Source organism: Clytia hemisphaerica, unplaced genomic scaffold, assembly GCF_902728285.1.
Source record: "Clytia hemisphaerica strain Z4C2 unplaced genomic scaffold, Clytia hemisphaerica genome assembly, whole genome shotgun sequence".
NCBI classification, from domain to species: domain Eukaryota; kingdom Metazoa; phylum Cnidaria; class Hydrozoa; order Leptothecata; family Clytiidae; genus Clytia; species Clytia hemisphaerica.
This window is the reverse complement of record NW_027104389.1, coordinates 1,616,466-1,633,384: the sequence shown is the minus strand read 5'-3', so window position 1 is coordinate 1,633,384 and position 16,919 is coordinate 1,616,466.

Sequence of the window (16,919 nt, the reverse complement as noted above, 5' to 3'; positions counted from 1 at the left end):
TGAATGGTGATCCATTTTTTCAAAAGTTTTTTCACATAGCACACACATGACATCAAAACCTCTCCAAAACTTTTTTTCAGCTTTTCCAATAACATTATCCCACATGGGAATAGCTTGTTTTACCATATTTTCAAATTCCTTAACAAGTTTTGATGAATATAGTTGCATTTTTTGCTATTTTCATGTGTAAAGAAGGTAAGTGTCAAAAGAAAAGTTTGCTCACTGTTTTTCATGATTTTGTGAAATTTCGAGATTAAAAAAAAGTCAGTTTTTTTTAAATAAGTTTCGAACTACTTTTTCAAATTTAATGTAGAATAGCTCAAAATTCAAGTTAGAGCATCCTCTATACGATTAAAAAAGAATGAACAAAAAATTTAAATCCTGAAGCTCACAATATCTCGACAAGCCTGTATACTTTTTTTTGGTGCACCCGGTATAAGAACAATTTTATAAGAATAACGAGGCTCAAAATTCGCAAAAAATAAGAACAATAAGAACAATGCTGAGCCGAATCTACTCAATTTCAAGTAATTTAGAGGACAAAGTAGTAAAAATTGGGTATAAAAGCGTGGTTTGTATTCAGACTTTTTATTTTGCATATAAAGGCTTCATGCGAGAATGGGAGGGTTCGGATATCGTATTATAGTATAGATGCTTATTGAGATTATGCAAACTTGAGGCTCAAAAATCACCAAAAAACAAGAACAATTCAAAACCAATGCTGAACCTGGAATTACTCAATTTCAAGTAATTTAGGGGACAAAGTAGTAAAAATTGGGTATAACATCTGAATTTCTCAATTGCATCCTATAAACAAAAACAAGATAAGAACAGTTTGAGGCTCACCAGTGCCAAAAAAATAAGAACAGCCGAGCTTCAGAGAAATTTTACTGGTTCTTATTAAAAAGTGCATATTGCATTTTTGAGAACATTTTGAGCATTACTTGGAAAATGCTGTAAAATTATAAATCCACGTCGAGTTCCATGATGGTGGTATTTTTAGCATTCTTAGTCATTTTGATCAATTTCATTATGAATATTCTAAAGCATATATTCTCATAAAAAAGCGTGTTAGTGCTTATGGTTATATTAAATTACCCACTTAAGAAATTAGAAGTATCTCGTTGCGAAACATCATCGCCTCGTTTAAGCAAATAAGATATCATTTTGGATTAATTTTGATGAGTTTACTCATAGAAAAATGAGGGAGAATGAGCACTAGTAATTTTTTCAGCAAAATTGTGACTGATGCCATAACAGGTTTGTGGTAGATTTCCACGAATTCAAAAAAGTGATTTTTTATTTCTATTTGATATTTTTCAGAAAACTTCCGAAGATAGAGGGTGAAACAAAACTTCTCCTTGACTCGAACCGCATGTACAGTATAAGTTGGAAAAACTGCTTACCTTTTCCGTGTCATTTCGGTTTTTCAAAGAAAAAGGAAAATATATCAAGGGAAGAAATTTTTGCCGAAAGATTTTTTTGCAGAATCTAATTTCGCGGTTGAAAGGATTTTTTTGTTTAAAATATGATCTATTTTACCCTAAGAAGATCGATTTTATAGGTTATTTTTGAATCATGACAATATTTGTGTTTCGCGGAATTTAATTTCGCGGATTTGTCGAAAAAGCGCCAAATTTGTTCCGGAAAAATTTCTTCCCTGAAGGTAAAGCATTGTATTGACGACCTCCATTCTAGGGGTCACAAAAGTAACCATGACGACCATCCAAGATCTTGGATGAAGTTCAAAGTTGATATTTTTATTCCTGTCTTTGAAAACACAACAAAAAAATATCATCAATGCTTTTTAAAAAGAGTCAGTGATAGAGAATCATAGCATAAAGTCTGCTATTATTTCGATTCAATTAAAAGTGACATTTCCATAATTAAAACTTTAGTAATCACTGTTATACATTTGGGGATCATGTAAAAGATTTCTTTCGAAAGAAACTCACTTTGATTACACTTGGAGATTTCTGGGGAATTCGTAAATAGTAAACTGTATACTGATACAGTCTGCTAGACATTAATATGGTAATATTTGCTCTTCATCTTTGACTCTTTCTTCTACAGTGATTAGATTGACACATGCGAGATAAAATTTCTATTATTGGTCTTCAGAGGTTAATATATCCTTTGAAAACTCAACCTCTGATACTCAGGGTAATGCATAAAGGTAAATTCAACTGTTTGCTTATTGGAAACCCCCCGTTTTTTTACTCTCGAAAATGCTTTAAGCTTTTAAAAGCTGAATCACTCTTAACAGCCTCGTTTTGGTATATAATTACCTTATTTTGGGTTTTTAGGCAATTTCCAACCCCCGGCAAATAACCCCCTCCCGTTTATTGTATCTTGAAAAGATTTCGACCCCCTTCTATTTGGGACCTAAAAGAGGTTTGAAAGCAAACGGTACAATTGAATTTTCTATCAAATCATCTTTGCGGTTAGACTGTTGACATTAAATTTATGTCATTGCGAAATGGATAGAAAGAGGAAAAATAAATCATCTGGCTGTCACGAGACGTAGCCTCTCAAAACAAAGAAAGCGAAATGACATTTTCCCCCTTTTTTCTTAGAAAAGTACCAAAAATCTATCCATTTTCCCATAACTTTATCGTAAGATAAAAGATAAAAATTGAACGATAGTTAGATAGTTAGATAACACACATTTGCAGATAATTCCTGTTTTACTTCTTGTAGAAAATTTAATCCGACTTGCTAAATTTCTGAACATATTCTACCGGAAAATCGGCCTATCAATCCACCTCGTGGTATTAATTGATGTTTAAGTACATGCAAATAGACCCTGTTAAGCGCATTTGCATTTGTTTGTTAAGTCTGTTAAAGCAGGTTAGACGCTTTTTTTTATAAGAATGGTGTAAATCCATTTCATCATGGATATTCTTAACATTTTTGGGAGATTTATTAAAACATTTTTAAAGCATTCTTAGGTTAGAATCCTAATTCAGACTAAAGTCTATTCACGATAAGTGTGCACTCTTTTTTCTTTTACCTATAACTTTTGAAGGAATTCTTCAATCTTTATAAATTTGGTATCGTTAGAAACATATTAGTGAGTGAAACAATTTTAAATAAAAAAATCTTTAAAAGAATTCTAAAAATGAAGATGAAAATGAAGAAGAAAAAAATGAAGATCTTGTAGAAAAGTGCAATAACTTTCATTTTCACTGGAGAGATTCTTTGATCTTAGGAGATAATCACTGTGAAAAAAATCATTAAAATATTTATTCAATATAAAGTTATGATACAAAGTTAATAAGTGATTGACCCCAAAAAACAGCAAAAAACTGCAGAAAACAGCGTTTTTAGACGTCAATCAGCTTATAACTTTATTTGATATCTTTTGACTGAATGATTATTTTTGAGAATTTTTTTCACAGTGATGACGTTCGATGATTAAGAATTCACTTCAGTGAAAATGATAGTTACAGCACTTTTCTACAAGATCTTCATTTTTTTCTTCTTCATTTTCATCTTCATTTTTAGAATTCTTTTAAAGATTTTTTTATTTCAAATTGTTCCACTCACTAATATCTTTCCAACGATACCAAATTTATAAAGATTGAAGAATTCCTTCAAAAGTTATAGGTAAATGAAAAAAGAGTGCACACTTATCGTGAATAGACTTTAGATTTAACATTTAGTACATACGTCTCAAGCATAAAATGACATTTTTGTGAGAGGAGTGATCCTTACTTGGGGGTAATTGACAATTTATAATTGAAAATGCTCTAAAAATGGTATTTTTAGCTTGAGTAGCAAAATTCCATGGTGGTGATATTTTTAGCATTATTCTTAGTCTTTTTGCCATTTTCATCATGGAAATTTTTATAAAGTGTATTTCTATAAAAAAAAAGCATGTAGTTTATTGAGGCTTCATCACCAGTGGTTTGCGTGGTGGTGTAATTGGGGGTATTTCTTGCGTGGTGGGTGTGATTTATGTTTCGAAAATGCGTAACGTGGGATGAGAGGATTGGTATTGGCGTGACGGCGTAATAAGAAAATTCTTTTGGTGTGATGAAATGAAAATGAAATGAAAATGACAAGAAACTACAATTTTTCCTCTTTTCAAGCAGTTCTAACCGAACTTAGGGATAGATTTTCTAAAATAGAGAGTCAAATACTGTTTTGTCCAAATTTCATTTTGCATGATTTTTTCGATTTAGAGTAATCTGAAAAATTAAGAACGCGCAATTCAGAACATTTCAGAGTGAAAAAAGCTAAGGAAATAAGAACATCCTCAAAGCTCAACCAAATTTTAGGTGTTCCAATTGAAGAAAAACGTGCATTCCTTTCTGATTTTTTTATATCTTTTCATTGTAAAGATTCCATCTTTATCAGATGCATATAAGCAATCAAGAAAATGTAATCAAATACACCTTTTTGATCGTAGCCACCAATTGCCGCACGGGCAATTTTTTGTCCGTTCTATCACCCTACAACCATCACAGTCTTTTATTTTTCGCACCTATAGACAAAAAGAAAAATGTGTAAAAAAAGATTGGACGAAGTTTAGGGGAGGGGGGGGGTTAATTGAATAACTAAGTTGTGTAACAGTGTATAGAGCACCTGGTGTCGATAGCCTTCCTCTCGATGATATCTGGAAACATTTTGACATTCATTTTGACATTGTCATTCGACGTTTTCTAAAAAGTTTTCGGCCATCAGAATATGAAAACAAACACTTATGCATTGAAAACCAACATAGTAGCGAACGTTAAATCAATGATTATCATGTTTTTCGTTTTAATCGTTCAATCAATGGTTTTAGTTGATTTAATGATCAAAACTACGGAACTATGATAATACCGCTGTACGGTTAAAAAGAAACCCGGGTATCTAACCCAAGGACACAAAGGGAAAGCAAAAAGTATACAGTAATTATTATACCGTCAGTACAACTTATAACTTATCTTATTTGCTGGATGAAATAAAATCAAGATAACAAAGTTTTATCCATTGTTGCACAACTCGAAAAGCTTTGCTTTGTTGTCTTGATTTGAACTTTCTATCTAAAATTAAAATGGCTACCTTCAAATTGAATTTCTTTTAAACATACAGGAACAGATAGTTAAATACAACATATTATTACTTATTTATGGCAGAAAATAATGATGGTGAGCAGCCGAGCAGCAGTGTTCCTCACAGCCATCACCGTCAAAGCGACCAAGAAAGACAAGTAAGTAGTTTCTTCTTTGTGTTCAACATTTTCATTTGTCACATTTTGTGAAAATGAGGCGTCGAGTGGTGGAAAAACAAGTTTTTGTGATTGTTTTTTAACGCCCAGTGCCAGTCAGCACTTTCACCTTGAACTGACTGCCAAGTGAACCGCTGCGAGTGGGAATCAAACCTCAGTCCACAGTCCACAGTGCCTAATTTTTATGCATATCCAGGGGATGTCAATCGAAAATTTCGATTGTCGAACCAATCGAACTCAACCAAAACCAATCGAACTGATTGGTCGAATCAATTGAACTCAATCGAAGTGATTGATCGGACAATCGAACCCAATCGAATATTGACATTTTTTTCTCGGTTGATTGGTTTCGATTCACTTCGATCGAGCTCGATTGATTTGATCGATCAATTCAATTGAGTTCGATTGGTTTTGATTGAGTTCGATTGGTTTTGATTGAATCGGATTGCCTTCGATTAAGTTTCCTTTTTGTGCTTGAGGATTAAAGTCCGAGCAATAACGCTGTGATCGTCTCCTTTCTACCCTTATCGGCTCCCTTTACGTCAGCTCTTATTGGCGTTATTTTTTCGTCGCTGTCGTAATAAATAAGGGCCAGCAATAAAGGGGTCGGCGTAAAAAGGGCCAACGCTGGCCAATGAGGTAAATAGTCTAGATCTATTCCTTCTACGCTACGACAATGAAAGCCTAGATTTAAGTCTAAGCCAATCGGAAACGATTGATCGAATCAACTGAACCCGATCAAACTCAATTGAAGTAATCGATCGGACAATCGAGCCCAATCGAAATTTTACATTTTTTACGACTTTGATTGATTTCGATTGTCCGAACGATCACTTCGATTGGGTTCGATCGATTCAATCAATCATTTCGATTGAGTTCGATTGAGTTCGATTGAGTTCGATTGATTCGATTGACAATCAAATTCAATTGTGTTCGACATCCCCTGGGCATAATGCATTTACAAGCATTTACCACTGAAAGGCATGATAGTAGATTGTGATCTGATATTACCAGACAGTGTCAATCGAACAACTTCGAACAAAAATCGCAATCGAACCAATCGAACGTAATCGAACGCAATCAAATAATTGCGATTCGATTATCGTTGACTATGTTCCATTGGTTCGATTACAATTATGTTCGCTGAGTAATCGAAGCAATCGAACGGCAAATCCTGGGTAATATTCGATTGCGATTCGATTGCGTTCGACAATCGAATTGCAATTATTCAATTGTGTTCAATTGCATTCAATTGATTCGGCGTTCGATTTGTTCGATTGACACCGTCTGGATATTATGAGATTAAAGTCAATATATCAATCAAGATTAACTCAAATCAAAACACATACTGTAACAAAAATTCACTTTCGTTTTTAAAATGTACATTATATTGCTATATTACAGCTATATTCCTTAAAATACACAGTGCAAAGGTTTATGATGGCAGATAGTGCAATGTACTGGAGATCAGGTAACTTGCATCAGTGGAGGCTAATATGCATAGTCTTTAAAATGAATGACCTGGCTGGTCATTGATATATAAAATTAAATCAAAACAAAAATGGTAGAGTAGTGCTGCGAGCAGAGCTGGTTAGTTCATTTGTTTTGAAATTTTGCTGCTTTGATTGATCAGTCATTTGATGGCTATGCAAGTTTCCCTCCACTGATGCAAGTTACCCGACTTCACGATATCACCTTTCCATGGTACTCTCTTTAAGGTACACATCAATATTTGAATTACGATTATTGATTAATGTAGGACCATTACTGCATATATATAAAACACACCATACTGTGTAAACAAAAAATCTCAAATTGGCTAAATAGGGATTTTGACCTCAAATTGGTGTTGAATGATAACAGAAACATATGCTCAATTTGATAATCTGAAAATATGTACAACTTTTAAACAGAAAAAGGTAAAAATCATAACAGACAGATAACCCGTTGTCTAAAAAACATGGCTCAAAACCAGGTGTTTGAACCGCGCGACAAAGTTTGAGCCATTTTCTAGGGCGATAGCAAAATCGCAAATGGAGAAAATTATAGCTGGAAAGCTTTTTATTTCCCAAAAGTAGCTCAGTGTACTGCTGGAAAAACAAAAACGGAACCATCACCTCTCGGATTTTTCAAAATGGCAGCCCGGAGTTGGACTTTTGAGTTTTTTTGCCGTAAATGTTGCATTTTTGTGCCGCCATTTTAAAAAAAGACGCAAAAATTTCAGGGGGTCAATTTATATTTTTTGGTACATTTCTGGGAGAACTTTCAGGAACTGAACTCAGAAAAAAGAGGTGTTTTTGATATTTTTGAGAATTTAATCTCAAAAATTTTTTTAAACTTTGTCGCTTTTTTAGGTTTTTCAGCACCGTAGGCCAACTGGGTCATATTATACTCTGAAAATCCTTGGTTAAGATAGCTAAATACCTTCCTTTTTTTTTTTTCCTCATGGGGTGTTAATAACCACTAGAAAATGAGTTAAGAACTTAATTTTCCAATTTTGAACCCCAAAAAAGGCCAAAAACTCCAGGATGTCGCATATGGAGTTACTACAGTAACCTATGAAATGGTCTGAAAGAGAAGGTCGCACATGCAGTACTAACAGCTTAATACAGTCACACCATCGCATTGTATCAGAAATTTTGTAGTGATCGTGAATATCAGCCTTTGTCAGAGAGTTCTTTATGGCGAATATTGAGAGAGATAAAACCATCAAAGCGAAAGTGTTTGGGTAAAGTATCAGTATCATTATTTTTCTATTAGTAACTTCTAAAAAAGTTTGCTCAATTCTTGTATCTATCATTTGATTAGCTTTGAAAAGGATAATGATTTATAAATCAAAGTGCCAGTGACTTCTAATCTTTAATCAAAATTCTACTCAATAATAACTTTACTTTGTTTGGAATAACGTATTCATGTTTAGTTTTCAGTAATCTGGAAAAAGTCTATGCTCTAACTTTAATTTTCTAATATTTTTAATGCATTCGTTTTGTTTCTGTTAAAATTCAGCTGGCCTTGATGATCTAACTGCAGCAGGTTTGAATGGGTTTGCTGATCTTCAAAAAATTGCTGAAAGGTTTGGGGACAAGGATCTTGTTTCTTCTTTGGAGAAAGGCAAACGGTACCTCAAGACGACTTATCCCACTCACTGTTCTGAAGATAGCAACATTGCTTCACACAATATTCACTATGCCCTGTCAGACCCAAAAAAGAAAGTGAGTGGGATAAGTCGTCTTGAGGTACCGTTTGACTTTCTCCAAAGAAGAAAAAGATCCTTGTCCCCAAACCTTTCAGCATTTTTTGAAGATCAGCAAACCCATTCAAACCTGCTGCAGTTAGATCATCAAGGCCAGCTGAATTTAACAGAAACAAAACGAATGCATTAAAAATATTAGAAAATTAAAGTTAGAGCATAGACTTTTTCCAGATTACTGAAAACAAAACATGAATACGTTATTCCAAACAAAGTAAAGTTATTATTGAGTAGAATTTTGATTAAAGATTAGAAGTCACTGGCACTTTGATTTATAAATCATTTATCCTTTCAAAGCTAATCAAATGATAGATACAAGAATTTGAGCAAACTTTTTTAGAAGTTACTAATAGAAAAATAAATGATACTGATACTTTACCCAAACACTTTCGCTTTGATGGTTTTATCTCTCTCAATATTCGCCATAAAGAACTCTCTGACAAAGGCTGATATTCACAATCACTACAAAATTTCTGATACAATGCGATGGTGTGACTGTATTTAGCTGTTAGTACTGCATGTCCGACCTTCTCTTTCAGACCATTTTCATAGGTTACTGTAGTAACTCCATATGCGACATCCTGGAGTTTTTGCGCCTTTTTTGGGGTTCAAAATTGGAAAATTAAGTTCTTAACTCATTTTCTAGTGGTTATTTAAACACCAAATGAGGAAAAAACAAAAGAAGGTATTTAAGCTATCTTAACCAAGGATTTTTCAGAGTATAATATGACCCAGTAGTGGCCTACGGTGCTGAAAAAGACTAAAAAAGCGACAAAGTTTAAAAAATTTTTGAGATTAAAATTCTCAAAAATATCAAAAAACCTCTTTTTTCTGAGTTCAGTTCCTGAAAGTACTCCCAGAAATGTACCAAAGACGACTTATCCCACTCACTGTTCTGAAGATAGCAACATTGCTTCACACAATATTCACTATGCCCTGTCAGACCCAAAAAAGAAAGTGAGTGGGATAAGTCGTCTTGAGGTACCGTTTGACTTTCTCCAAAGAAGAAAAAGATCCTTGTCCCCAAACCTTTCAGCAATTTTTTGAAGATCAGCAAACCCATTCAAACCTGCTGCAGTTAGATCATCAAGGCCAGCTGAATTTAACAGAAACAAAACGAATGCATTAAAAATATTAGAAAATTAAAGTTAGAGCATAGACTTTTTCCAGATTACTGAAAACAAAACATGAATACGTTATTCCAAACAAAGTAAAGTTATTATTGAGTAGAATTTTGATTAAAGATTAGAAGTCACTGGCACTTTGATTTATAAATCATTTATCCTTTTCAAAGCTAATCAAATGATAGATACAAGAATTTGAGCAAACTTTTTTAGAAGTTACTAATAGAAAAATAAATGATACTGATACTTTACCCAAACACTTTCGCTTTGATGGTTTTATCTCTCTCAATATTCGCCATAAAGAACTCTCTGACAAAGGCTGATATTCACGATCACTACAAAATTTCTGATACAATGCGATGGTGTGACTGTATTAAGCTGTTAGTACTGCATGTGCGACCTTCTCTTTCAGACCATTTTCATAGGTTACTGTAGTAACTCCATATGCGACATCCTGGAGTTTTTGCGCCTTTTTTTGGGGTTCAAAATTGGAAAATTAAGTTCTTAACTCATTTTCTAGTGGTTATTTAAACACCAAATGAGGAAAAAACAAAAGAAGGTATTTAAGCTATCTTAACCAAGGATTTTTCAGAGTATAATATGACCCAGTAGTGGCCTACGGTGCTGAAAAAGACTAAAAAAGCGACAAAGTTTAAAAAATTTTTGAGATTAAAATTCTCAAAAATATCAAAAAACCTCTTTTTTCTGAGTTCAGTTCCTGAAAGTACTCCCAGAAATGTACCAAAAAGTATAAAATTGACCCCCTGAAATTTTTGCGTCTTTTTTTAAAATGGCGGCAAAAATGCAACATTTACGGCAAAAAACTCAAAAAGTCCAACTCCGGGCTGCCATTTTGAAAAATCAGAGAGGTTGATGGTTCCCATTTTTTGTTTTCCAGCAGTACACTGAGAATACTTTTGGGAAATAAAAAGCTTTCCAGCTATAATTTTCTCCATTTTGAGATTTTTGCCCTAGAAAATGGCTCAAACTTTGTCGGGCGGTTCAAAAACCTGGTTTTGAGCCATGTTTTTTAGACAACGGGTTATCTGTATGTTATGATTTTTACATTTTTCTGTTAAAAGTTGTACATATTTTCAGATTATCAAATTGAGAATATTGTTTCTGTTATCATTCAAGCACAAATTTGAGGTCAAAATCCCTATTTAGCCAAATTTGAGATTTTTTGTTAGCGGAGACCGCTCAAATTTGAAATTTCAACCGGCCATAAAATCTGAACCGCTTTGAGTTAGACCCTAAAATTTTCACAGGATGCTCAGTCCATTAGTTAGAACAAAATATATCAAAATGAGCCATTTTAAAAAAATTCACTTCCTCACCCTGTCTGATTCTTACAGACAGTGGCTCTTAAATGATAAAAGTACCTATATGTTACTTTTGATGCTAGCTCGAATATTTTTTCAAACAAGATATCTTTCACAAAAAAGTGTTTTTTACTGGCGAATCAACTTATATTTTCATAAACTCTTTGACGTGAGATTGTAGATAACGCTTGTTATTATTACCGCCTAATAAATAGTAATGGCATTACTTAGATATACTTATATATGAATTATAGAAGTTTTTGAATTTTATTCTGTAAGGCAAGGTTCTTGAAAAAATTAGTTTGGACTGGTTTGGATTGATTTTATAAATGAAACATTGGGAACATCTTTTTGCCGAACACACAATATCGCAAAAATAGACTCACTAAAAGACAAAATTTCATCACGCAAAAAAAGCCTAATGTAATATCTTTGTTGTTGGTCATTCAGCCATTGCAGAAGAAACATGTGTGTTCTTTTTTGTCACTTTGAGCCTGAAATTGTTTTTGAATTGCTCAAAACCCGGCGTATTTAATTTTTGAGCCTCGTATTGTTCTTATAAAATTCTTATAAAAAAGAAATAGTCGAGTTGGAAAACATTATATATCAATAAAAGATTGACTTATAAAAATAATTTGTTAATGTCGAAATTTCTTCGCTTTGCGAAAACGGAACGCTCGTTCCGCAACCCCTTTTATGTTGATTGTTCCTTATATGCAGTCGTTCCCACATTGACATTAGGGAGGTTAAGTATGGAACGCCATAGCTGCCATAAGTGCTCTTTTTGTACGCTCTTTTTTCATGATATTCGCTCTTTTAGTTCGCTGAACTCTTTCGGTTCGCTCTTTTGTTCGCTCTTTTCATTCGCTCATTCGCTCTTTTCATTCGCTCATTCGCTCTTTTCATTCGCTCATTCGCTCTTTTCATTCGCTCATTCGCTCTTTTCATTCGCTCATTCGCTCTTTTCATTCGCTTATTCGCTCTTTTCATTCGCTCATGCGCTCTTTTTATTCGCTCTTTTGATGCGCTCTTTTATTCGCCCTTTCCGTTCGCTGAACGCATTCAGTTCGCTCTTTTATTCGCTCTTTTAATTCGCTCTTTTCTTTCGCTCTTTACTTTCGCTCTTTTAGTTCGCTCTTTTAGTTTGCTCTTTTTGTTCGCTCTTTTTGTTCGCTCTTTTTGTTCGCTCGTTTAGTTCGCTCTTTTAATTCGCTCTTTTAGTTCGCTCTTTACTTTCGCTCTTTTAGTTCGCTCTTTTAGTTTGCTCTTTTTGTTCGCTCTTTTAGTTCGCATTCTTTCAGTTCGCTCTTTTGGTACGCTCTTTACATGCGCTTTTTGTTCGGCAAATTATCAGTTAGGGATTTTATTCATTCTGCAAATTATCAGCTCCCCAAAGTAAAGTTCTGCAGTTCATTTTTTGGCGCGAAAACTGCTGTACTGATGGTTGGTTCTTTTCGCGCAACCTCGTTCCAGGTATCATATCTACATTTTCCCCCGGGGGGGAGGGGCACTCAAGGTAAATGACCTACCGGACGTGCGGCGCTTAAGGGTAGGTTTTTCGAGGTTCTGACAAAGCCTAGGTACGCCCAGGTGCACTGTAAGGCAAGGGTAGGTAATTTGAGAAAAATTTTAAAATCTTTGCTAAAACTTGGGGGAAAACGGCCGAAAAATGCACTGTCAGGCAGGGTCGGTTTTCAGCAAATTTTGCAGTGCACTGTAGGGATCGGATTTTGAAACCCCGATTTCTGTCCGAACATACGGTGTAGTTTCGAGATCGAGCCCCCCCCCCCGGGATTTGTCTTCAAAAAGAAGAGAATGCCCTGGAAACTAGCTATGTTTTCGAGCCATATCAAAAGTTAAAAGGCGTGTGACGAACCTAGATATATATTTGCAAAATATATTTACTCGTTTACCTTAGTTAGAGGAGGTACAATCTAAAATTTCACCACAGTTAGTCCCGTCCTCCTCACTCAACACACTCTAGCTGGCCATGCAACCTTGTCCCCCAGGCTTTGATGCGCAGTATGACAAAATTAATTTAACAGAATTTTGACCAAGAAGCAAAATAATAGAAAGAAAACGAAATTTTTTTCATGAACGACTCGGCTATTCAAGTTTCGATAGAATTATGGGCGGGACTTTCATTAAAACTCAAAATCCGTGAAATGTGTGATTTTGAGATATTCCCCAAAGTTTGCCAAAATTTTAATTTTTCAATCATCAAGGTTTATAATTAAATAAAGCTATTAAATCATAACACAACAAGGTGAAATTTATTTCTCAACCGACAATTAAATGTAAAGTTTGAATAAGTGTACAAGTTACTGAAATGGAGCTTCTGTTTTATAACAAAATGAAAACTAATGATGTACGGTAACTAAAAATGTTCTGCCGTTCCGACACTAACTACAACAAGCATAAATAAGATAAAGATAAAAATACTACCAAAATAAAATAATGCGAATTGAAATTACTTAATTAATTGATGCAAATAAACCCCTGAAAATCGATATACATTATGCGGTATTATGGCATTAGCCTGCATTAGCGTTAATTTTGAATATTTTTAATTCGTTCTTTTCAGAATAAACTTCGGTCTATTTATTATTGAATTAATTACGACTATTGAAGTGGGGAATTACAAAAAAATCGTATTACTTGATCTAATGAATCAAGAAAATACTATCGTATTAAATTATTAGGTAGATAAAAAATATATGCATTAGATATAAAATGCAGAATCTGTGATAAAATGCATACAAAAGATAGATATAAACCCTAAGATAATTACATGTATATTATGATACCATAATGGGATTAATTTTCGCAAATTTTTGATTAATGCTTTTTGCCGAAATAAGGTTAAAAGCAGGCAAATTCGCGAAAAGAAATCTTCGCGAAAATGACCCCATTAAGGTAAATAAAGACTCTAAGATAAAATTCCACCTTACAAGTTTATGGTTTGTATCCAGATGCCACAAATGATTTGGTCCCTGTACACTGTAAACTCTAATGTGTAAACTCTTTTTCTTCCTCATCTTTAGACTACCATTTTCGTCAATCCAGTTCAAGCTGTCTCGCAAAGTTTGTCTGGTAATTTTGATGCTTCTTTCCTTTAATAATTCTCTTAGCATTACCTATGGAACGCCATAGCTGCCATAAGTGCTCTTTTTGTGCGCTCTTCTTTCATGATATTCGCTCTTTTAGTTCGCTGAACTCTTTCGGTTCGCTCTTTTGTTCGCTCTTTTCATTCGCTCATTCGCTCTTTTCATTCGCTCATTCGCTCTTTTCATTCGCTCATGCGCTCTTTTCATTCGCTCATGCGCTCTTTTCATTCGCTCTTTTGATGCGCTCTTTTATTCGCTCTTTTCATTCGCTCTTTTGATGCGCTGAACGCGTTCAGTTTGCTCTTTTATTCGCTCTTTCAATTCGCTCGTGCGCTCTTTTATTCGCTCTTTTTGTTTGCTAAACGCATTCGGTTTGCTCTTTTCATTCGCTCATTCGCTCTTTTGATGCGCTCTTTTATTGCGCTCTTTCAATTCGCTCTTTTCGTTCGCTCTTTGCGCTCTCTGTTCGGCAAATCATCAGTTCGGGATTTTATCCATTCTGCAAATTATCAGTTCCGTAAATTTAGTGTTCTGTAAAGTAGCTTATTACGGCATGGAAACGGCTAGTTTCAGAAAAAAAATTCTGAATACATACCATTCTGCAAGTATTAGGCTTACATAATTATGTTCAGAATTTCAAAGATGAAAACATCACATCTGATATAATTTCGATGTTATCAAAGGAAGATTTCAAGTCACTAGGGCTTACAGATAATTCTACTATCATGAGATTGAGAATTAAATGTTGTTCATTTGGTGGTGAAAGTCCAGGTAAAGTTTTGACAAATGGTGCACCAAAATTTTTAATTCCTAAACAAGTACTTGAAAACTTTCTGGAAGATGGATGTTTAATTGAAGAAATAGCTAACATGCTGAATATTTCTTAGGCTTCTGCTCATCCTCTAGCGAAAAAAGTTTCTTATATAGGAGATATATCTATAGAGGTTTGCGAATCAAACTAAATATTTCTGTACGCACTATTTACAGGCGAATGGAAGACTATGGTTTATCAAAACATAAGTTTTCTGAGATTAATGAGGAGGATTTAGACATCTTGTTGATAAGACTTGTTGAAGAATTCCCTCATTGTGGAGAGGTAATGCTAAGAGAATTATTAAAGGAAAGAAGCATCAAAATTACCAGACAAACTTTGCGAGACAGCTTGAACTGGATTGACGAAAATGGTAGTCTAAAGATGAGGAAGAAAAAGAGTTTACACATTAGAGTTTACAGTGTACAGGGACCAAATCATTTGTGGCATCTGGATACAAACCATAAACTTGTAAGGTGGAATTTTATCTTAGAGTCTTTATTTACCTTAATGGGGTCATTTTCGCGAAGATTTCTTTTCGCGAATTTGCCTGCTTTTAACCTTATTTCGGCAAAAAGCATTAATCAAAAATTTGCGAAAATTAATCCCATTATGGTATCATAATATACATGTAATTATCTTAGGGTTTATATCTATCTTTTGTATGCATTTTATCACAGATTCTGCATTTTATATCTAATGCATATATTTTTTATCTACCTAATAATTTAATACGATAGTATTTTCTTGATTCATTAGATCAAGTAATACGATTTTTTTGTAATTCCCCACTTCAATAGTCGTAATTAATTCAATAATAAATAGACCGAAGTTTATTCTGAAAAGAACGAATTAAAAATATTCAAAATTAACGCTAATGCAGGCTAATGCCATAATACCGCATAATGTATATCGATTTTCAGGGGTTTATTTGCATCAATTAATTAAGTAATTTCAATTTCGCATTATTTTATTTTGGTAGTATTTTTATCTTTATCTTATTTATGCTTGTTGTAGTTAGTGTCGGAACGGCAGAACATTTTTAGTTACCGTACATCATTAGTTTTCATTTTGTTATAAAACAGAAGCTCCATTTCAGTAACTTGTACACTTATTCAAACTTTACATTTAATTGTCGGTTGAGAAATAAATTTCACCTTGTTGTGTTATGATTTAATAGCTTTATTTAATTATAAACCTTGATGATTGAAAAATTAAAATTTTTGGCAAACTTTGGGGAATATCTCAAAATCACACATTTCACGGATTTTGAGTTTTAATGAAAGTCCCGCCCATAATTCTATCGAAACTTGAATAGCCGAGTCGTTCATGAAAAAAAATTTCGTTTTCTTTCTATTATTTTGCTTCTTGGTCAAAATTCTGTTAAATTAATTTTGTCATACTGCGCATCAAAGCCTGGGGGACAAGGTTGCATGGCCAGCTAGAGTGTGTTGAGTGAGGAGGACGGGACTAACTGTGGTGAAATTTTAGATTGTACCTCCTCTAACTAAGGTAAACGAGTAAATATATTTTGCAAATATATATCTAGGTTCGTCACACGCCTTTTAACTTTTGATATGGCTCGAAAACATAGCTAGTTTCCAGGGCATTCTCTTCTTTTTGAAGACAAATCCCGGGGGGGGGGGGGCTCGATCTCGAAACTACACCGTATGTTCGGACAGAAATCGGGGTTTCAAAATCCGATCCCTACAGTGCACTGCAAAATTTGCTGAAAACCGACCCTGCCTGACAGTGCATTTTTCGGCCGTTTTCCCCCAAGTTTTAGCAAAGATTTTAAAATTTTTCTCAAATTACCTACCCTTGCCTTACAGTGCACCTGGGCGTACCTAGGCTTTGTCAGAACCTCGAAAAACCTACCCTTAAGCGCCGCACGTCCGGTAGGTCATTTACCTTGAGTGCCCCTCCCCCCCGGGGGAAAATGTAGATATGATACCTGGAACGAGGTTGCGCGAAAAGAACCAACCATCAGTACAGCAGTTTTCGCGCCAAAAAATGAACTGCAGAACTTTACTTTGGGGAGCTGATAATTTGCAGAATGAATAAAATCCCTAACTGATAATTTGCCG